The following is a 22,937-nucleotide window of genomic DNA, read 5'->3' on the forward strand; positions in this document are numbered from 1 at the left end:
TAGTAGCTCTACAAGCCTTGTCTGAGGGAATGTGCTGGTCAGGGTGACAAAGGTGAATGAAGAGTCATTGCATGCAGTTTGACCACTGCATTTGAGATTGTCCCCTGCTCATATCAAATCTCCAACTCCAGTTGGTGAGAAAATACTCTACAAATCTGTACATTGCCCTCCCTCCACCCCCAGTTGCACCAAATGGAGTATTTAAGCCACCTTTCCTTGTACTTCTGTTTGTCTGCCCGCCTGTCAGTCTGTTTCTCTAAAAATAAAAGGCAGGATCCATCCAGTCAGATGCAGTGAAACGAGAAAATGCTCAGATGTTTTAATACCCCAGAGCTATCTCTTGGCAGATAAAATGACTAAAATGAAGTTTAAAGCACATCTGATTTACCTGTTGTTTGTGTGACTCAAATACGTATGTTTAATTTTGTCTATGGATTGAAAAAAGTTAATTTCAAGCCTTGTTTCTCTTGCTAGCAGCAACAACCTTTTAAACTGAGTATTACTGGTGAACCATATAGAGCTGGTTTAAAAAAAAATGCCTTTCAGTTCCACCATGCAGTTGTTTGGACGACAATTATGGCAGCTGAAGTTTAATCATAGTGTTTGATAGCTCATTTTCTCAATGTCAACACGAGGCACCGTTTAAAAAAAAATGAATTCTTTCATTTGATAAGCTGGCTCCAGAGCACTGGGCTCATTCAATAGGAAAACTCTTTCACAGGGCTGCAGCATACATGGGTTTTTTTTTTCTTTCTTTTCTTTCCTTTTTTTTTTTATTTATTTTTTTTTTTTTCTGAAAGCCACCCAAGAAGAGATTAATCACGAGGGGGAAACTCAGCTTCACCCTCTAGCTGCGGGTCGCAATTTTTATTTGTATGGAATTGGCTTTTGGAAAGCTGAAGGCTGCCTGAGGGCAGGGACCTGATATAAGAAGAACCTGAGAATGAAGCAGCAGGGATTGATTAGCCTACTTCATATCCCACACTCCATAAGCACACTCCAACCGCAATCTAACACACCGCTGAGCTGAATAGACAAGAGAAATTGGATTCCTTCCTAATATTTAACCTTCAAGTCAGCTCTAACAGTTGTTGATATGTTGTTCTACCAGCAAGTAACAGTAGCTTTTTTTTATTCCAGCACCCACCCACACATATCTATATACAATTTTATAAGTTATATGCTATATATTTACATATTTTCCATTTTCAATCTGTTTCAGAGTATGGTTTACCTAATCCATTTCAGTAAAAGTTTCAGGGAAGAACAAACTGACCAAACAATTACGCATAAAATTGGAGTGATGGAAGGGAGGAAAAGAGAAATAAAAAGTAGAAAAAAGTCATTGTCTGTTTCATGCCTTTCAAGGTCTTTTTCACACAGCCGTTTTTCTTTTACCTGTAATTTTCCCAGTTCATTAATTGCAGGAATAGTCTGGATCGTATCTAGTGATAGGATGCTGCTGGCATTTAGGTGGTAGAGGCTTCGTTTCAGATTTTTATATAAGTCAGAGGTACATTTGGGGAACTGTTGTGCTTTTACAGGAAGTTTCTGAACCAGTAGGATGTCTGATTGCACTGACAGGGCCAGCGTGTAAAACTGTGACCCTTAAGCTCAAGAAGGAGAGTGACACCCACCTGCAATCCCCATGAGGGGACCTGGAAGGTAGGGTCAGCCACATGCTGCTGCTGGAGGCACTGCCTCCACAGCAGGGCTGGCAATCCCCGCAACAAGTGGCCATTCCAAGCACAGGGAAGGAGCTGCCAGTACCCAGAGCCTTGCTGACCTCCCGAGGCCACTGCCAGCTGGCCTTTGGCTACCTGTTGCTGGGGTTCTCCTTTCTTCACAAGCCTTTGTCTGACATGAGAAGTTGCAGTAAAGGGCACAAAATGAACGGTGAGGTTCAGCCTGGCCCCTGGCAGCAAGCAGAGCCCTTTGCACAGCACAGTGTGGGCTGTCCAATGGTGCCCAGTGGCAAGTTTTGGCTAGGCCATCCCATTTTGTTTCCATGGAAAGAGAGTGCACCAAGCACTTCTTTTCTTCTTGCAGAATGCTCCACTGAGGAGTAATTGTGAAGTCTTCTTACACAGCACTGTATAACTGCCTTAGATCTTCTAGAACTGGGGAATATCATTCTACAACTTGTAATAGGAAAAGATTGCTTAATATATGCAGCCTATTGAGGGAATAAGCTGCTAAAATAACTAAGGCTGCAATCTAAGTGAAATTTTCATGAAAACATCTTCAAATATTTTTATGACCCATCAGTTTGAGTTTTATAAGTCAATATATGAGTGAATACACAAAGTTTGCCTCAATGTTTGCATATCTTGCTTCTACTGAGTTTTAAATGTTCATGCTATGTGGACAAGATCCAACTCTACATCTGTTTGTGGCATATGTAGACAGCATCATCTCCAAGATTCCTTTTTTTTCGTGTTTAGTTGAGCTCAGTAGCTTTGAGAAAAGGAACTTTCAAGACCTGAGCTTTCTTTGCAGTGCCCTAATTCCAACTGCTGATTCCCTGAGAGACTTGGGATATTCTGGATTTCTTGCCATTTCACATTCAAGTAGGATAGCAGAAAAACTACAGCTATCCTTGCCTGAGCAAACACACACACACACAAACATTGCTCCCAGCAGTGACAGGCCAGATGATAAACGTGCTCATGCCCTTCTGATCACAGTGATGATACTTTCCAATCTGTGGGTCTGGAGACTTTAACTCAGAATGAGGCCATGTCCTGGAAAATATGTAGTAAAGAAGTTCATCTGTGAGGACTGTTAATGAACATAGCATTAATGCGTCTGCTAGTTCTCCATTAACTTCTCAGGAAATCCTGAATAAATCCTGAAAATACAAGACAGCATTTTCTTCAGCATTATTCCAGCATTTAGTCCACCAAATCCATGGATCTGTAATCCAAGGTGTCTTGCCTCTACAGTTTGAACTGCTGATTTAACAAGCAATTTTAGCCTGATTTCTTTTACCTTAATATGGGCATAATGAAACTATTGCACAAGGACAGGCTGTGTTCACTATGATTCCTTCTGTTACTGATAAGGGAAGGAAAGGGGTGTAGTAAAGACAAAATGGTTTTTATTTTCAAATATTTGCATGACAGCATTTGAGATGTGAAAGAACACTACAGACCACTACAGCCTTCATGATGGGAAGAGGATTTAGCAGCCTTAAAAAACCTGTGGGGAGCAAGCTGATGTTGATCAAGATGTTTGGAAAATTAAGCTAATGTTTTGTTCTGAGGAGGCTGAAGTTCTGTCATGGGATGTAAATGCTTTGGTTGAAAGGAAGCACTAGGACTGTATCCTAAAATGTTGCTTTGGTGTAGTCAAGCAGATATTCTCATTTGTTGAAATTCTTATGTTGTATAACATTTTGCCTGTCTCAGTATGGGACTTTGCTGAGGGATTAGAGTTGTGGCTCCAGCTCTATGGGCTGTGATTCACAGGAGCACTGGTGGTAATGAACAAAGCAGTTCCCATTCCTCTGCATTGGAAGATGCTTTATCATTGCATTAGCTTTTTAAATATGCTTGGTTCGTGTGTATGTGCACATATGTATTTTATACATTACTATGTCTGTGAGTTGATTCTGCACACTCACAACAATGTGCTGCTGCTAATACCTCCCTGTGCTCTGTTAGCAATACCAGCCAGCTAATTCGGGATTCTTCCTCAACGAGCACACATACCTGATGGCAAGTCCATAAGACTGCAGGTTATAAAACAGCCATTTTATTAAGCTAGCATATAGATATTTGTTTGTGTGGTGATCCCAGCACACTTCAGTATGCTGGAAGGTGAGTGGAGCTCCTCCTGCCATGCACGGTGTTCTGAGACTCCCCCGTGTGACATGTAGGAGGGTGCTGGCTGCAGATTTTGCAGTTAGTAGTCTGACTTGGTATTTCTAGCTACTTAACAAGTACCGTGACAAATGTAAATAGCATTTCAGAGATGTGAGCTTCAGGTTTGTCTCAAAAGGGCAGGAAGCCCTCAAAGAGACCTGGCTCCTGCTAGGCCTGCCTATGCCTGAGTGCTCACAGCCCAAACAGGTTCTATTGTCTTACAAACCAGAAACTGAGGCAAGCAACTCACAAAATGCCGTGTCCAGGTCACATAGAGACTATGTAACCAAGCCAGAAAATGTATTATGCTTTTTTCCTGGCAAAAAGATGGCTTCCCTGACTTTGCTGTTACAAAACCTTGTGTGAGATGAGCAGCTTTTCAGGAGTGGGATGCCAAGCTGTACTTCTTTTCCCCCAAAATAAATTTGCCCATGCCTCTAGAAGCTCACCAGTAATCAGGAAATACTGCCTTCTGAGAGACAAGAAGCTTCTTGGCTGGCAGTGTGCAGACCGGCTGCAACAGGAGATGGGAATGGACAGCTCTGTCCTACACAGGATTGACCAAAATGCCATGTTAGACTGAAGCTGACCTTATCTAAAGCCACATCCAAGCTTTGCCACTAATCTCATTGACAGCCAGACCCTAATGCTGGCACTAGTATGGCTAAGCCTGCAGCCTGGCTGGAGCAGCCTCTCTGCTGGCAATAAGGTGCTGCACAAGGTAATCCAGTCCTTCTGAGAAGCTTCATTTATGATTTTGTTAAATTTGCCACTCCTTTCTGGGTGTGAAACTAACTGGAGGGGATTTAAGTTGAGCGTTAGTAATGCCACTTCTGTGGCAAAGCCATAATCGCATAGAGAAATAGAAACAGGAAATAATGAGGAAAAATTTCTGTAAAGCAGGAGAATTCTCCAGGTGCACTGGTAAGAGCATGTTTTATTACATGGGATTATTTTTCTGTGCTGTTTACTCAATCACAGCATCATCTCCATCTTCCTTTTCCTCAGCTCATCTGCAATCCGTTACTTCACGTGCACATATAGTACATAAGTACTCCCTGTGACTCAAAAAGTAAGTTTTTGTCGTCTAACTTGATTTGTTGGTGTTCAGTGCATTGGGCCAAATTGCAGATTCAGTGGTCGACCGTTATATCTACTTCAGCACGTGGTTTTTGTTCAGGCACAGATCTGTCATTCCTACTGACCTCACCACGTGCCCTGCTGGCTGGCACAGAAGCAGACATTTTGATACGAACCTTACCAAATAATGCAACTTGTTCTTGCTTTTCTTTCCTTACACCTGCTGCTTCCTTGCTTCACTTTGGTCCTCTGCCTGGCTTTCCTTCTCTCAGTGGAATCCTTTCTTCAAAGGCTCTGATTCCTTACAAGGCCCTTTGGTCTTCTTCATCTATATCTACTGCCCACATAGGACTCCCACTTACTCTTATTTGCTCTTTCTTACTTGTCTCTCCATGTCATGGTTTTCTTCTAGTTTTTTCCTACTCTTTAAGCACCTACATCACCATGCATGCTCACTCATTCCATCCCTTTCATACAAACATGTCTGAAAGATGATGCATGGTACTTGACCTACAGTATCTTTATTTAGTTCAGATTCAACAGTTCTTTCTGCTGAAAGCAACTTCAAAACATTTGCTGCTTTTTTCACACCAGTTTTCATGCATACTCTTGCCAACATGAATCTTTTTGACTGTCCTTATTTCTTTACAAGTCTTTCCAATCAAATTAGTACGTTTTTCTGCTTCAGATCACCAGTTTCTCCATGTCCGCTTGTTCTCTCTGAACTTTGGTTACTGATGAAATCTGCAAGTAAACTAAGGTGGACCGTAGGACACTTGTTTTATCAGACACACAGATTAGACTGTTTCTTTGCATGTTATGCTTTAAAAATGTAGCCCCATTCTACTTCACGGTTCTTTAGAAGCTGTGCCAAATAATGACTACATTAATTACAGTTACATATCTGCACTCTGAAGAAAATGCTTTTTCTACTGTGACTCCATTTTCATCCACCGTGATGGTTTTTTATTCCCCAGGAAAGCAAAAGATCAGACTGCTTCTATTAACCTGTTTCTCCTGAATGCTTGAGTAGTTAAATTTTAGGTCAGTATATTGATTCACAAGGCAACAAGTAAATTCCTTGGTTGGTAAGTATCTGCCAGTTGACTAGGCTTTATCCATTTCCATCCTGTGCCTGCAGCAGCATAATATTTCCATTGCAGTCAGCTTATGGGTGCAAATGATCACATCTGCATCTTGATTTATTCCTCACTAGTTGGAAATATGCAGTGTCAAGTATTCAGTGAATTTTGCTAGGTCCTAATGAGGATTCAGTATAACATGATTTTCTCTGGCTTCAGTCTTGTTGAAAAGTTTTTCTGCATATCTGTCTTTTCAAATCAAAAAAGAGACAGTGTGCTGGTATATAGTATATTTTACTTCCAATAAGGTTTCAGGCTGTGCTGAAGAAGAAAAGAACTGTGCAGTTCAGGCGTATCGCTAATACTACTGCAGAGCTGAGGAGATGCAGAAAGAGATGGCCGGGCGACTGAGGGCTAACCCTGTAGTCTGTCAGGGTCTCAGGTCAGGATGGGGAGAGGGGCTTACATAGCCCTTTTTAAATCTCTTGAACTGGGAGATCAGTTAAAAATAAAGGGTAAGGAACAGAACTCAGGACTCCAAAAGGCTGTTGTGAGTCGCTTAACGTACAGCAACCTGCATGTTTAAGTGGATTGTTGGTCCAGGGTTGCAAGAACATATCATTTTATTCCCTAAAGCCTTTATTCTCTGAATTACGTGCAGGGGAGTGGAAGTGAAAGGCACCCTTTTTTATGGCATTGAAAGTCTCTGTGTAGATTGATAGGAATTTCAGCAGCCTTTGTGGAAAGCAGGGAATTTTCGTGATGGCAGAGTGTCTGTCCCTGACCAAGCAGTTCACTCATCCAGGCATTTGTCAGGCCAGGAGCTCAGAACTGGCCCTGCTGCTTGCTTAGCAAGGTGCCAAGAGGTGCAGTAGCTCTTTTGAAAAGACATTTTCTCAGTTGCCATGTTAAAATCAGATTGTCACTGAGTTAAAATTCTGATATCGCTGTCCATCAGACTAAAGCATGATAATAGTTTCTGCAAAGTTAGTAATCCTCCTGCTTATGCAGCGTTATGTAGTAATACTCCTGACCATCGTAAGCACAGAGATTTGGTTATAATATAGAGGAGTTATAATAAGAAATATGACTGCAAAAGCAAAGCAGTCAGTTGAAATTGGTCTATAATTAAATGCTTAGAAAATTCTGTGCTTAGCTCATTTTAAAATCAAGTGCTTCTTTGTAGCAATTTCCTTTCTTTAATTACAATTTCCTGTCTAGTTTGACATTTACAATGCAATCTTGGGGGACATGTTTGTGATTTATTATTCTTGCTCCTATCAGGATATCACTCGGCAGAAATGAGTTTATAAAATAAGAGCTCAAATTATTATGGCCTTTGACCAATAAAGCTGGCTCATAATTTCAGGCCTGAGAAAAGATTAACATTTTTGACAATCAAATGCAGAATTACCAGTGGGGAACAATTTTGAAAACTATTTCAATTTTCTGAAACATTGTACATTTTTAATAAGGAATATAGAACCAGTTATATATTAGAGCATAGACTTAAAAGTAGATGGAGCAATGGTGAGTTGCAAAGCAAACCTGAAAGGAAGACTTCAACATCTAACATTGTTCAGCTTCCTCTAAATGAAACTGAAACTGCTAAATCAACGTTACTTGAAAATTACTTAATGAAAGGGATTGGAATAAAAAGCTCAGATATGTTCACAGCAATGCATTCTCTGTTTTCAGTAGCATTTCTGACTCCAGGGATTAATTGATCAGTGGGAGCTGGAGGAAATGTTTCTGCTTGTTGTTTTTTGTGTGTGTGTGTTGAGTTTTTTCTTTTTAAATCTTACAGAACAAATTAAATTCTTTATTATTATTCGCCTGTTGAGGTCTTTCCTTTAGAGAAACAGATGCCCCTACTAAACTGCATATTGCATATTCCATTCTGCTGTCACCGCTTCTCCAATGACTTTATTTGTCCCTGATTCAGGAAAATGTCATTGTTCAGGACAACACAGAAGTTGAAATGAATTCTCTGACTTATGCACGTGTTTGAAGTTAAATGTGAACTTGTAAACAAAATAGACGTGCTACCTTGTGTTTGTGAGGAGTGGGCTCTTAAAATCTCTGTCCAAAGTGGTAGGTGTGTTTTTAGTGTAAATTTGCTGTAATGCCAAAATGGATGGCCTATAAAATTCTATTGAAGGAGAGAGAAATGTTATTGGCAGGGAAGAAAATCTGTATCTTTGGAGATCTTTAAAACAGCTCGTGTACACATTGCTGGGAAGTGCAAATGCTTAGCACCTCTCAAAGTCAGGCTGCTTTTATTTAGATGCCAGCATATAGTTAGTGCCTATTTTTATGTACTGGGAATTAAAATCATTACTTTAAAGAATCTGTACTCCTTCATGCCCAAGGGGATGAGAAAACATGGCATTTCATAATTCTTTTTTTGTAAGATGAAAGTGAGAAACAGTGGCACAATGCTGACCCCGAGTAGTTCCCAGGGGAACAATAGGACTGGAAGTCCTGCCACCGTGCTTCAGAGCTGCTGGTCCCCAGCTCATCTGCCCAGATCATGCTCCCCAGTTACAGGCGTGAACCCGACACATCTGCCCTTCCAAGGAGATGCTCTCAGGGCCAGTGGTGTTTAATGGAGTGACGGGTTTAAGTGTGTGCCCACGTCTCTTTTGGACACCTGTCTCTGTTTTAATGGAATGTTCAGTGTGTGGAGGAAGTAATATGGAAATTGGGTCCACCCATGAAGGGGTAGTAATGAGCAGTGGCACTGCTGCTGTAAGCTGGGCTGTGTGAGATCTGTTGAAAGCCTGCAGGAGCGAGGGGCTGCCATGTGCCATCAGAGAAAAGACCGCAAGTGTTCATGCCTTTTGAAATATGGAGCTCAGGGGAGAAGGGGAAGTGTGAGTCTATGGAGATGCAGTTATTTGCTTAGAAAAATTCCCGAGTGTTACTTAAGAGTAACGTGGTTTCAAGAGACAATACTTGCTAGAAAGGAGGGGAGGAAAGTTGAGTAAGTCATGAGACCAATAAACATCTTCATCATCCAGTGTCAAAACTGATTTGAGTTTTGATGGCTGGATGTTTGCTTGTCTTTGGACTGAAACCATTAATGGTTACTAGAGAGCCGATTTCTGCAACTTTTTCCATTTCTTAATTATTAAGGTTAGCTTTGGAGGGATTGGTGCTTATTAACCTGTCATTTCCACAGCTTGATCTTAAGATAGAAAATAATCAAGAATGCCATTATTGTCTAGTCTGGATAGACATGTGTTATGAAAGAAAATATTTTCTAGTTATGAAAACACGTTCTGTAAATTAGAACTCTGCAGAGTTTATGTATGGTCTGCTCATGCCACTACAAAACCACAAAACCTCTCAATTCGGTCAAAGTCAGAGATGCAGCAGGTCAGGCTCTGTCACCTCTCATTAGACACAGGCCAGGAGGTCAGTGCTGGTGAATCATCCAGAGGCTTCAAAGTTGAGAAAATCTTCTCTAAAATTCCCAAAAAGTTTTCCATTCTCATAAGAATCCAGTCCAGAAATCACCAGTGTGTTTTAATTTGTCTTGTACTCCTGAAGTAAAAGAATCATACCACCTTTCTGACATATTTTCCCTTTTCTTTGAAAGTTATGATGCACTCTTTAATTTTGGGCTGACATTTTCCCACATGGAGGGAAAAACACACTTAGGAGATGAGGCTCCTCAGTTGACATGAATCAGCAGAGCTTCAAGGGTGAAATTGCATTAGTTTATATCTGCTGATTACTTGGCCCTTAGCATAACAAGATTTTCCCAGAGTTGTGTGTTTTGTTTCTCTTGAGTTTTTCAAATCACACATGGACAATATGTATGTATTTTACTTATGCACAGATGTTCTCGTCCTTGGACAGAAACAGGCACTTAGGTGCCCACAGAATTTCTCTGTGATAATTTTATTCATTTAAGGGACCTACCAGTTCAGTCTCAGGCACAGTCAGTTGCAGATACAGCAGCCTAACTTTGCTCAGGAGCATGCCATGGACAGTGAGAAAGAAGGAAAACCATTCTGATGAATGGTAATTCCTGCTTGGCATCACCACTGCAATGAGCCTCCCATAGATTAATGCGTAATAATTCTGTTGTCCTTTGCTGCAATTGTCAATTCTGTGGTCATAGCAGTCTTCTATTTGACTACACTGCAATTGTAGATTTCCTGATAAACTGAATAAATGAATATTTGTAGGCTTCTCTTCCATTTCTAGCAATTGCCTTTTATCAGGTGTCTAGAGTTTCTGCTGCAGACAAAGAAATGGTACAAATATCTCAAGGTATTGATTCCTTTCTGATATCAGTGTTCACTTGTCTGTGGACAACAAAGCTAATAATAGCCTGGTGGGAATACAGGCATACTGCTTTTGTTTTAAGTGTGGCCTATAGTGCCCTCAGCAGCTATAAAATATTAGGAGAACAAGATTTTCAACATGAGGTACTTTAAAAACCCGCTGCTAAGTTCTTTATTTAGGCACTTGCTTGTAAGTGGCCTCATTTCCAAGAATATCAAGCAGCAAACACTCCTCCCTGTTTCACCTGGACCTTCAGGATTAAAGCCCTTCTCCCAAGCAGTGCTTATGAATTTGGATGAAGGCATGCTCAGAGATCTGAAGACACTGGCGCTTATTTGAGTTCTTAGCAGTGGAACTATTTGCATTCTCTGTCTTAGACAAAACATCAACTAGTTTTAGTACCAAAGCGCTATCAACCATCACATTCAGTGTCTTTTAGGCATGAGCCCAAACACAATGGCCTTTTTTTTTTTTTTTTTTCCCCATAGATCACACATTAAGTGTATCTCATCTGACTTTCCTTGAAATCCATGGGAGTTCTGTCCTTAAGTCAACAGTAAGCCCACAGTTTATTATTTGTAATGTATTTCTTATTTGTTCAACCCCAGCACTGCTTTGGGTGTTTTCTGGGTAAGCAGTAAGTTCAGGAGGGAACCTGATTCCAGTCTCCAGCATGTTTTCTGTGAATACAATTCCTACAGCTCCTGATTTACACCAGTTAGATTCAGAATGAGGCCCAGCATCCCTGTTCCTGTGTTTCAACTCCTGAACAGTGAACAAACGCGGAGAAGGGACTGGCGTGCAGCAAAAAGCAGCATGACTAGCCTGTGAATTTTTGCACGTTTTGCTATTTTCATAATGTTTGTTTAGACTTCTCATACTGCCTAGGCAGAATTAATTGCATGCACATTGTTGAAAATTTAGTCCAGTGATCTCTTTTTCTATTTCCTGGACTACATTTGCATTTGGCTGCCAAAAATAACTCCAGGAGACGCGTTACATGGAAGCTGGGATTATCCATGGAAAGTAATAGTAGTACTTTCATGCACGAAGAATGAGCAGGCTGCCAATTGTAATATGTTTAAAGGGTCAGGAGAAATCTATAAGTGGTCAAGAAACAAGACAAACATTGGCCACCAGTCTGATGGGAAAAGCAACATCCATTAAGTCCATTAAATTTAACATTGAAATCAATGTTTAAACCACAAGATGTAATTAGTGTAATTCATATTACAGACTTTTGGATTTTTGAAACCAGATTTAATTATATTGAAAAATGACAGCTTCATTTTCCCTCTATGGGTAGGTTACTACCATGTTCCCGATACTTTTATTAGGGCTGGGTGCCGATATCAGGTTTTTAATGACATTAAGAAAAGCGGTCTTTCAGCCATTTGAGGAACAATAAATCAGTTTAGATTCCTTTTGAATGGAGACAACATGGATCAAGTGGCTTTTCAATCATTTTCCTTTAACAGTGTGCAGTAAAGCTGTTTTCTTGGAACAGCAGCCTATGGGAGAAAAAAAAAAATGTCATAGAGTGGTATTTGGATTCTCTGGCTCCCTTTCCCTGCATCAATGGACAATTCATGAGCTACTGCTGAGCTCTGGAAAGGTATCTCTATAATCCTTTGCCAATACAAACTCCACACAACTTTTACAAGGTCTTTCATTAGCAGTCTCAAATTTGAAGGAGGATCAAAAGATACTGTATCTTCTGAACTTAAAACCTTTTAGTGTTGCAGAAAGTGTTGACAAGGACACTAAATGTGGCCCTGAGGATGCAAACACAAAGTTAGTTTTCAGAGTATTTCTGTTGCCAGCATTGAGGAAGGTTAAATGTTTATCTTAACTCTGATGTGCTTCCACATCCTCTACTCATCTCATCTTTCTTGTACCACATTCCTTTGCTTCTTCTGTTTTAATTGGGAATCTTTTCTGCATGGGCTAAATGTTTGTGAAGCCACGAGTAAAGCTCCTGGAAAAACACTGATGGCTTCTCTTCCTGTTTCTATTAATGTAAGAATACAATGCAGGTATGCAAATAATTGATGTTTAAATAAGTACTTCCTGCTCTGAGACTGTTCCTCATACTACCTTGGATTTAGGGTGGAGGAGGGAGTTCCGTATGACTGAGTAATGGGCCTCTTTCCCCAGAAATAGGAATATTAATGCTCAGTCTGAGTGCATAACAGAGCGAACTGAAACCATGAATATGCCTTGGTTCTGCTTGCATGTAGCGCAGCCCAAAGGGTCTGAATACAGGAGCAAGGGATAGAAGGCAGCAGAGAAAACAATCATGGATGAGATAACTACCAGTGTTCAGCTAGGTGAAGGATAACACATAGTCATTCATTTAAACTGACAACAAGTAAAAACCACTGACTCTAGATGGCTTTAAATTGTTTGAAAATATGATAGGAAAACACCAGCTTCTCCTTAAACTGGAGAAAATAAATTTCATGCACTGCACTATGTGGTACTTCCTTACAGACACTGTCAGGCCTTGGATCTCACTGCTCCCTTCCTGCTGTAGAGGCCCGGGTTATTTACCATTGCAGTCACTGTGATATTGACAGATTTGTCTTCACTCTGGAGCAGTTCAAGAATATGGTGAAGCAGCAAGACCCCAGGGTAGTGCTCTGTCAGGTCTTTGAAAGCTAAAGGTGAAGTCATGGATCAAGAACCTGGGAAGTATTATAGGTGCTAGTACACAGAAGGCTGATGAGCCATAGGCAGGAATGGTGCCATGCATGGCATTCAGTAAGCCATAGTGGTTGGTAATGCAGAAGACAAAAGAAATTAGTGGAGCAGTAGGAAGAAAGTGAGAGAGTCATGGTATGAGTTGAATGATGGTATCGTTTTGTCAGCTCTTTGGATGAGAAGCTTGTTGGTACTGGTAGAGAGGAAAATGCAGTAGCTGGGGCAGAACATTTCCAGGCAGCTGCGCAACAGTGAGTGGCTATTAGGAAAATGGTAGTTCTCTGTGCCACTCTGGAAGGTTTTGTTGACTGTGAGAATTATAGGTGTGGGTACAAGATCTTGTTATTGAGCATGAGGAAAGTCTGTCCATGAGAAGAAAGATGGAAGGAGAACGTTTCAGACCCATAGATATTCCCAGGATAGATTACTCTTTGGACATGATGATACTGTATAACATGAGTAAATGTATGCCAAGCCAACCCATGTTATTGATTGAAATAAAATCCTTCTTAAGAGGGATTATTAGCTCAAGCTTGGTGCCAGTGCAGTCACATGGCTTCTGTCAGCTTGGAGTGTGGGCAGAGCTTGCTCATGGCTGTTTGCAATCTGTGGTATGCACGTACCCAAAGAGTAATAGCAGGTGGTAGCAGAGGAGGGGGATAGAAAGGAAAGCTTAGAATAAAAGATGTTAAGCTTCATTTGGGATATCATGAGCCAAATTCATCATTGGTGCAATGCCCTAAAGTCAGTGGTGTTACAATAATAAAATTAGTCCAGAGAATCATATCCATCCCTGGCACTTTGTGCAGTGCCTTTGATCTCACGAGGTATATGTCATGGCAACATCGTGCCTGATGAACTCACAACATGGTGCCTCCAGGGTGAAACACTGGAGAAAAAAAAAACAGACAACAGCCCTGGTAAGTCATGATCTAAGTTTTAAATGTACGTTTCAGACTGAAATCCTGGCAGAGAGGTTTTTTTTCTTCCTACATATTTGCCCCAAATGCTAATGATATAATGAAATCTTTGGCCACACATTCAGTACTCAAAATGGGATTAATTTCTTTCTGTTTGGCTAGTGCAAATAGCTGCACATGAAGAGTTTATGCAATAGCAGAGTGGGTTATTTTGTCTTGGCAATGGTTTCATCTGGAGCAATAGAAGAAATTGAGGTAACATGAATATTGTATTTAGCTTTCTCCATGCACAGAAGAAAAGACAGTGTTTCATTTGGCACTCTCTACTTATTAAAGTGTTCTTCTGCACTGCTTCCCAGCTTCAGTTCTGCAACTGAGCAAGCCAAAAACAATCCATCTCACCTCAATCATTCCTTAAAAAAGAGAAAAAGCCAACAAAAACCCAGAAATACAAAACTGATATCCCTAAGAAGTACATTCTTCTCTTTCTCATTATTCAGCAAATGCACTTAGAAGTTATATCGGTTAAACCAGACCCTCAGCTGGCTTAAGTTTACCTAGCTTGAGTGAGTTCAGTGAATTTGTCTCAATTTACAGCAGCTGAGAATTTGTCCCTCGTTATTAAAGGGCTTAAATAATATAGGATCAACTAGCTTTTGGAGCTGTGCTCTGTCTCAGTGATGAGGATTAGTGGTCTGGAAGTCTGAAGGGGCTGACCATCACTGGTAATAAACTGCAAGGAATGGGTGCTCATAGCTTCCTCTGCTAAGAAGCTGCTGCTCAGAAGGGCTTTTACTTTCTGGGCTATTCAATGTTTCACATTGCATGTGGTGACTGTACTGTTTGAAAAGTTCTCTAGGCATCGTATCCCATGCATGTGCTTGGTCATGGTGCTGTCCATCAGTTCTTGGCAATGCAGTGAGGCCAGAGCTGATGGATATCAGTATCATACAGGTATCCCCTGGGATTGTGTGTCATTCTCTGGTAGATCCTGAACCCCTTGATACAGCCTCAACAAAACTGGATTAGGAAGGGTTCAAAGCAATTCCATGGAAAATGTAGAGCAACACAAGAAAACAAGGCAAAATTCATTTCCCCCTGCTGAGACATAGGGCAACTGCACTCTCTCTGATGGTCATGGCCAGCTGCCTGCATGGCACAGGTGAGCTAGGAGGTAAATGTCAAACCAGCTACTATATGGCCTTCTCTCTAGCCAGCTAAAGAAGCTGGGAGTGTCCAGAAATAACTGGAGGGTTCTGGGGCTGCATTGGCCAGGGGACACAGCTAGGGCAGTAGTGGGGCATGAGGGACCTGTGGTAGAAGCCTGTAGGAGGATGGGCTTAATGTGAGTATTGCTGGCTGAGAAAGCCAGAGGTCACGTATGTATCCTGTCCTATGTAAGTTAAAAAAGATTTTTTATTATCATTTCTATTATACTCTTGTAAACTGATGATCAGGCAACTTGAACACATTACTGGGCTTTTAAAAAATAGTTATTTATTCCTTCTCTTAGTTTTAAACTGGCTTTTTGTTCACCTGTTTCTGGTTGGTTTTCTTCAACCTTTATCATATATTTTTCAACTGTGTAGGGAAGCAATATTTGATGCAGAGAGCCCATATTCAGTATTCACGATCTGGGCTGTGTGGCCTCACTGTTATTGGTCTATGAATGATAGGTTTGGATGAGCAAGGAAGCAAGTATATCTGGCTCAGATATCACCCCTGAATTTCCTTTTTTTCTTTTTCTTTTTCTCTTCTTTTCTCTTCTTTTCCCACCAGTATATGGGAAATTGGTAATCACAGCCCGAACCTCTGATTAATCAGCACTCTGATTAATCAGGGTTTAATCCCACTCTCACCAGCTGTGGGAGCACATGTGAGAGTAATTTAGCTGTGCTCCTGGAAGGGGTGGAACTCGACTCCACCTCCTCTAGACGTCATTTAAGGGCTGACCACCACTAAGGCAGCATCTCTTGGAGTTTGCTCCCTGGTGGAGATTGCCTCAGCATTTCCCAGTGAAGGTGTCTATATCGGTGAGTCTTTCCTTATAAATAACCTTTTGATTATCTGTTACCATCTTTGTATCATTCCACCTTATACCCAGCATCCAACATGTATGAGTCTTCAAAAGGCATTTTGCACAATTTATCATTATTATTATAGTTTTCATCAGAGCTGTGTAGAGTGATCTTAGACTAGAAGGATCCAGCATCCTTAACAAGATAGGCCCAGTACACCTAATGAGTTGCAGTCCTTTCCCCTTTGAGTGTACAATTGAGACAGGTAGGAGAGAACAAGGAATGGAAGCACAGAGGGGCAAAAGGACTCAGTCAAGGTCACATCTGTGTTAGTAAAACTTGATCACTCAAACGTTCATGGCAAGTAAATATGAAGGGAGAGCAGTCGGCCAAAGTAAATTCACTTTAAAACCTGAATGAATATAATCAATATTATTCACCTACTCTGTCCCAGATGCCTGAACCAATTTGATAACAAACAGTTTGTTCACTTTTTTTTAGTTATTTGTAAAGAAGTGGCTTGATTGCCAGTGTGCCTAATTCCAGACAAATGCTAATTCCCGAATGGCAGTAGAGCTGAGCTACTGCATGCCAGGGCTGAGGCAGACACTCAGATCTTTCCCGTTAGACTTTTCCCTGAAGATCTGCAGTCAAATCCCTGTTTGACTATCAGACGAACAGATGCACTGCTCAATGGATCCACTTTCTGCTCAGTGCAAACATGTAGCTGTAGTCCTGACCCACAGTCAGTGCTGGTGGCTGGGCACAGAGGTGGCCTGGCTGCTGACAGCACACCCAGTGGCACAGTGCTTTTGCTGGGAGGCATTTAGGCTGCAACACTGGGAGCGCTTCCCCTCCTAGGAGTGATCTGTCACCACTGCTCTGCAGCCAGGCCGACAGTAGAAGTGGCCTGGTGGAGGCAAGCAGGTGCCTGCTGAGGCCTTTTTTGGATGAAGTTTTCTAAATGAGCATTTGTTTTCATTGTTTTGTCCTAAAAGCAGCAAGGAGTTGGAGGTGATTTGGAGTAGGCAGTATCTGGGGTAAATATATACCTTCCTGCAAGTTATCTGTCCTTAAGTACATCATCTGAATGCTGTGGAAGTCCTCAGGGAATATCATATTGTGAATACATGATTGCTGAGCATTTGATTCAAAACATTAGATGTCAAATATTTCCTACTGTATGTCACTGCAGAAGAACTGTTAATTAGGTCTTTGCAAATTCCTTTGCCTACCTTTCTAGATTTACATCAATCCTGCAATGTTGTTTCCCCCCCTTTGCTAACTGAGTCACCAGGTCAGTGATTCATGCAGAAGACAGCAACGTCTTGGTGCCTTCTTTTGAGTGGCTTGCTTAGGTACACAACTACTCTTAGCAGAAAGCAGACTGAGCCAGGGAGGTCTGGACTAATGCTATTGCAGAAGACGAATATTTGTGGTACTGAAAATCATGGGAAGTGGTGCACTGTAGCCTCAGTAGTAGAAATGTGCTATTTTAAGTATTAGGCTTGCATGAAAATCTTTATTAACTGGAAGTTCACAGACAACTGTTTCTGTTGTCTGTCCTTTGCTGCTGGAATGCACTGCACAGGGAGGTGGTGGAGTCACCGACCATGGGGGTATTCAAGAAACGTTTGGATGTTGTGTTAAGGGATATGATTTAGCTGGGAAGTATTGGTAATGGTTGGACTGGATGATCTTCTAGGTCTTTACCAACCTTGATAATTCTGTGATTCTGTAATAGACTATTCCTTGCTTCACTCACATACGTATCTCTCCTGTTTGTTTGTTTTAAAAAAAACACAAAACATGAAATTGTAGTCTGAATAATTACCATATAATTAAAGATAAGAGAGTATAAAATCCTCTCACTCTAAATATGTCCCCTGTTAAACATGCACGGTCATGAAATATTAAGGAGAGCTAGCTCGATCTATTGAAGATACACATACATGAAAGTTCTTTGTAGGTCACAGGAATTCATAAAAGAATGTGCTGCAAATTAGAGAGCTCTGAGCTGTGTGGCCTTGCCATACACCCATAAATGGGACAAAACCATGCCTATCGATGCATTGTGCAAGTAACTGGCACAACTGAATCTTTTATATAGAAGAGTAAAATTAAGTGCTAAAGCCTAAGTAGAAACAAAAGGACCTTGTCTCCTTCAAATGGCATCCTCCCAGGAAACGCACGAAAATCAGTGCATTATGAAAGCTTATGATCTCATTTCAGTGATTCAACGCAAGAAAACTTCAGTTACACCATCTCTTCTTTCTGTGTCTGCTGAGTTTTCTTTCTGGATGGTAGTACTAGGTTTGAATGTGGGCTGTGTGGTTTGTTTGTTTGTCTCCTTAGGACCACATCAGGGAAGGTAGTCTGGCCTGAGGAGAACATGCGGTGTATTGAATTATTAGAGGTTAACACGCGTTAAGAAATGAATGCCATGGGCTCTCTAGAACTAGTCTGGGTAAGTGAAAGATCAGTGTCATATTGGGATAGTTAGTCTAGCCCCTAGGGCATACATAGATTTGTTTCCTAACAAGGATGTCCTGCATTTTTGTCTAGTCTAGCCTGACTTGATTTTTCACAGAACAAGGGTTGTACCTTTCCTGTAAAAACTACCATATAGCTACCTTCTACAGGAAACATAGATGGCATATACTTCCCAGTCATATCAATTTGTCTGAATGGCGTTATTGCTTTGGCCTCCAGAATATGTAATACTGATTTGCATTTGGGTCAAGCACTGATCATTATCTTCCTATGTTTTCATTGTGGAGGAGATGATGATAGTAAGTGGATAAATCACAGAAGACACACTTCATCTGCATGATCTCTGGACTCAGGAAACCCAGACCTTGGAGGCAAGAGAGATAGCCTGGGAAAAGGAAGACTTCCTTTTGGTCAAGGAGGATCTGGTCAGAGGCCATCTAGGCAAACTCCATGCACACAGATCTGCAGGCCCTGACAGGATGCACCCACGTGTACTGAGGGAGCTGGCAGAAACAACTGCCAAGCTGCACTCTATCATCTGCATCTCTATTACCTGCTGTAGGGAACCCGCACCTGTTGTATGGAACCTCCTCTAGCAAGGGGGGTTGGACTTGATGATCTCCAGAAGTCCCCTCCAACCCCTACAATTCTGTGATTCTATTATCTTTGAAAAATTCTGGAGAATGGAAGAGGTTCCTGGGGTCTGGAGGAAAATCAGTGTCACTCCAGCCTTCAAAAAAGGGCAAGAAGGATGAGCTGGGAAACTGCAAACCAGTCAGCCTCACCTCTGTCCTTTGGGAGCTGACAGAGCAGCTTAACTCTGGATGCCATCTCCAAGCAAGTGGAAGAGAAGAAGGTTATCAGGGGTAGTCAACATGGATTCATCAAGGGAAAATCATGCTTGACCAAACTGGTAGCCTCCTATGATGTCATGACTGACTAGGCACATGGGGGGAGAGCAGTATATGTTGTGTACCTTGACTTCAGCAAGGCTTTTGACACTATCTCCCCCAGCATCCTCTTAGTAAGATTAGGAGGTGTGAAACAGGTGAGTAGACAGTCAGGTTGATTGAGAACTGGCGGAGTTCAGAGGGCTGCAATCAGCAGCACGGAGTCCAGTTGAAGGCTTGTAACTAGTGGTGCTGGGACTGGTCTTGTTCAGCATCTTCATCAGTGATCTGGATCAAAGGGCAGAGTCCCCCCTCAGCAATTTTGCTGGTGATGCCAAGCTAGGAGGAGGTGACTGACACACCAGAAGGTTGTGCTGCCATTCAGTGAGACCCGGACAGGCTGGAGAGCTGGGCAGAAAGCAGCCTGTTGAGGTTCAACAAGCGCAAGTCCCACACCCAGGGAAGAATAACTGCATGCATTGGTACAGGTCAGGGGGCTGACCTGCTGGAGAGGAGCTCTGCAGAGAAGGACCTGGGTGTCCTGGTGGACATCAGGTGGCCATGGGTCAGCAGTGTGCCCCTGTGGCCAAGACGGACAATGATATCCTGGGGAGCACGAAAGAGAGCATGGCCTGCTGGTTGAATTGGTTGATCCTCCCTCTCTAGGCTGGAGTGCTGTGTACCATCCTGGGCTCCCCAGTTCAAGAAAGGCAGGGATCTCCTTGAGAGAGTCCAGTAGAGGGCCACAGAGATGATGAGGAACCTGGAGTGTCTCCTGTATGAGGAAAAGCTGGGAGACCTGGGGCTGTTCAGACTGAAGGAGAGAAGTCTGAAAGGTTATCTTAACAATATTTATAAGCATCTGCAGTGCAGGAGGCAAGAGGATGAGGCCTGGCTCTTTTCAGTGGTGCCTGACAACAGAACACGGGGCAATGGGCACAAACTGGCACCCAGGAAATTTCATCTGAATGCAAAGGAAAACTTCTTTACTATGAGAGTGATGGAGAACTGGAATAGGCTGCTTAGAGAAGGTGTGATGTCTCCTCTGGAGATGCTCAAAACCTACCTGGACAGTCTCCTGTGCAACCTGCTTTAATAGGAGTGTGGACTAGATAATCTCCTGAAGTCCACTACAACCCCTACAGCTCTGTGATATGGCAGATGTTACACTTTTGAACTGCGTCTGTCTTTAGTTTGGGTAAAAACTTCACCCATGTCTTGACCCATTCTCGGTTCAGGATCCCTTTCCAGAAATGCTGCAGCCCAACCAATTATTTTATTGTGCAGATGTATCTTTTCTTCTCCCCCTTGATCACCCCTTATCTCACAACAGCCTTCATGTTTTGTTTGATGCATCTTTTAGAAATAGAGTTGAAAATACTGCAACAATAAAAAAAAGGTGAGCAAGTAGTGAATGGAACACCTGTGCTCATGTGCCTTCTCTCTCTTTACAAAAAGAATGCATCTCATTTGTTCAAATCCAAGCAACTTTTAATGGCCTTACTTATATTGCTGTTTACTTCTGGAAAGCTAGGAAAGATTGCCTGTTAGCTCACATAATTAGATGTTAGTAATATGTGGTTAGGCACAACTTCAGAATGTCTGAATTTGTATTTTACTCCTTTGTGTGTGTGTGTGTGTGGATTAAGATTGTGTGGAACAGTAAGATCTGGGTTTAAGAAGTGAGAGTCTGAATGAGTTGTCTGGCTCTAGAGCAGATTTTCTCAGTGCCCTTGGGTGAATCAGTTGCTTTGTCTCCAGCTCCCTCTCTGCCAGACTGATGTAATATTACATGCCTAGTATAGGTGTCGGGAAAATAAATTAATGGATGTCTGTGAGGCATGCAGATCATTGGTGCAAGGATGTGTATTTCTGAGAGACACCAGCAGCAAGCTTATTGGGAAAAGAGGTTGTCTTGGCAGGGTGGAGAGAAAGAAAACCATCCAGGAATTGGACAGGAGGCTGGTAACAGGAAGCAGCAGAGAGCTTGGAAGAAGTGAACTGTGGTTGACATAACAAAAGATGTTCCGTGAGAGAAATTACAAAGACATCTGAAGATCAGATGTTCCCTTTGACTTTGGAGACTTGCAGTTCTCAAACAGTCCCATCACAGCTGAGTTGGAGAAGCCTCGGGAAGACCTCCCGAAAGTTGCTAGGGCACAGAGAAAAATATATACACAAATATCCCCATGAAATAAGCCGTGAAAAATGCACGCAGATCGTTCAATGAAAAGCTGCATTATACTCGTTCCTGCATGAATTATGGTGCATATACAATAATTGCAATGAATTCTGCAGGGAAATGCATGAGAATCGAAGTGCCTATTCAGATTGGAAGCCATGAAAGAGTAACCTCTAATAACAAGTGGATCCTAGCACTTATTTCAATAAGTAAAATAAGAAAAGGAGCGGAGGGAGTGAATTGCATGAAGAGGGGAAAATCTTGAACTCATGCTGGCCCGAAAGAAGTGTCAGAAAGAAAGAACTCCTTTAAGTAAAAACACTCCCAAATTAGACCTTTGTCTGACCAATTCAATAAGAAAGGAACAGGGAATGGGGAAAGTCATTCAAACGTATTCATTAAGTTGCCAGAGAAATGCTTATTAAAGAAACCCTCATCTTTATTCCTTCCTTTTGGAAGGAGGGAAAAGGAGAAGAAAGGGAAAGACTTTTTAATTTAACATTAATTCTTTAAAGGCATTCTTCCTATTATTATCCCTTCTATTTTGACTCGCTGCATTTGAAAAAATGTGTTGTCTTTTAAATGGATTTATTCCTTTTAACAGCGTTTGACATCTTTTGTCAGAAGTTCCTTCATTTTTGCAGTTTACTTTTTTAACATGTATTTGTTTAAGTGGCTTCCACTGTATTAATTGATGTGTTTGTGGCTGTTCAGAGCAAATGCATTCTCCTCACAGGGATTTTAACAGGCATTTGTTTAAGTGGGTTTTGCTTTTCTGTGTCTATTTCTGCTTGTTTTTCTGGTGGAGAAGGAGACATTACTAACATGCAGCTGACATAATGAGTCCCATTAACTCCCAATTCAGCTTGCTTTTTTGACCACCTCTCCTTTAATGACTGTACTTTTCTTGACTGCAAAGTTTGGGGAATAGGAAAACTGTTCGCTCTGCTGGATTTTAATACATGTTTACATCCCTCTTTGCAGAACAGCACCACCTCTCAATTAATGTTAGTCCTCGCCTTAAAGAAACACTTAGTGATAAATAAATGTGAGTTGTGCATTGGAAAAGCGTGGTGTGAACTTGAATTTTTACAAAGGCTGCGGAGCACTTAGAGACTGAGCAGCATTTGTGTTCTAATATTTTAAAGCTTTTCCATTGATCTCCTGTTAACTGAGAAGCAAGAATTAACCTCAATGACAGTGCTAGTAGCTCTGCAGTCTATTTTGGCCTGTTCTTTAAGTAAAAAGAGCAACCTAGATGAGAATTTTGTGCTTCACTGGATATTGAAAGATGAGGCAATAAACTGCTAAACTTGAGTAATCACACACTCCCAGAGGAATGCCTCAAATGGGGTTGGTCAAAAACCTTGAAATTCTAGCCTTCTGCACACTGCCTGGGCTTTA

The 22,937-nt window shown here is 41.6% G+C and overlaps 1 long non-coding RNA gene across 2 annotated transcripts in view; it reads left to right on the forward strand.

The window, feature by feature from the left end:
- Nucleotides 1-22,937, forward strand: part of LOC140252969 (uncharacterized) — a 210,112-nt gene that overhangs the window by 172,311 nt on the left and 14,864 nt on the right. Inside the window, exon 1 of one of the 2 annotated variants that reach the window (XR_011903747.1) lies at nucleotides 4,671-4,790. The exons of the other annotated variant lie outside the window; for it this stretch is intronic. This is a non-coding gene — a long non-coding RNA (uncharacterized lncRNA). Of the gene's footprint in view, nucleotides 1-4,670; nucleotides 4,791-22,937 lie in introns of those variants that run through there. 2 annotated transcript variants of the gene reach the window in all.

This window comes from Excalfactoria chinensis, chromosome 5, assembly GCF_039878825.1.
Source record: "Excalfactoria chinensis isolate bCotChi1 chromosome 5, bCotChi1.hap2, whole genome shotgun sequence".
Taxonomy (NCBI): domain Eukaryota; kingdom Metazoa; phylum Chordata; class Aves; order Galliformes; family Phasianidae; genus Excalfactoria; species Excalfactoria chinensis.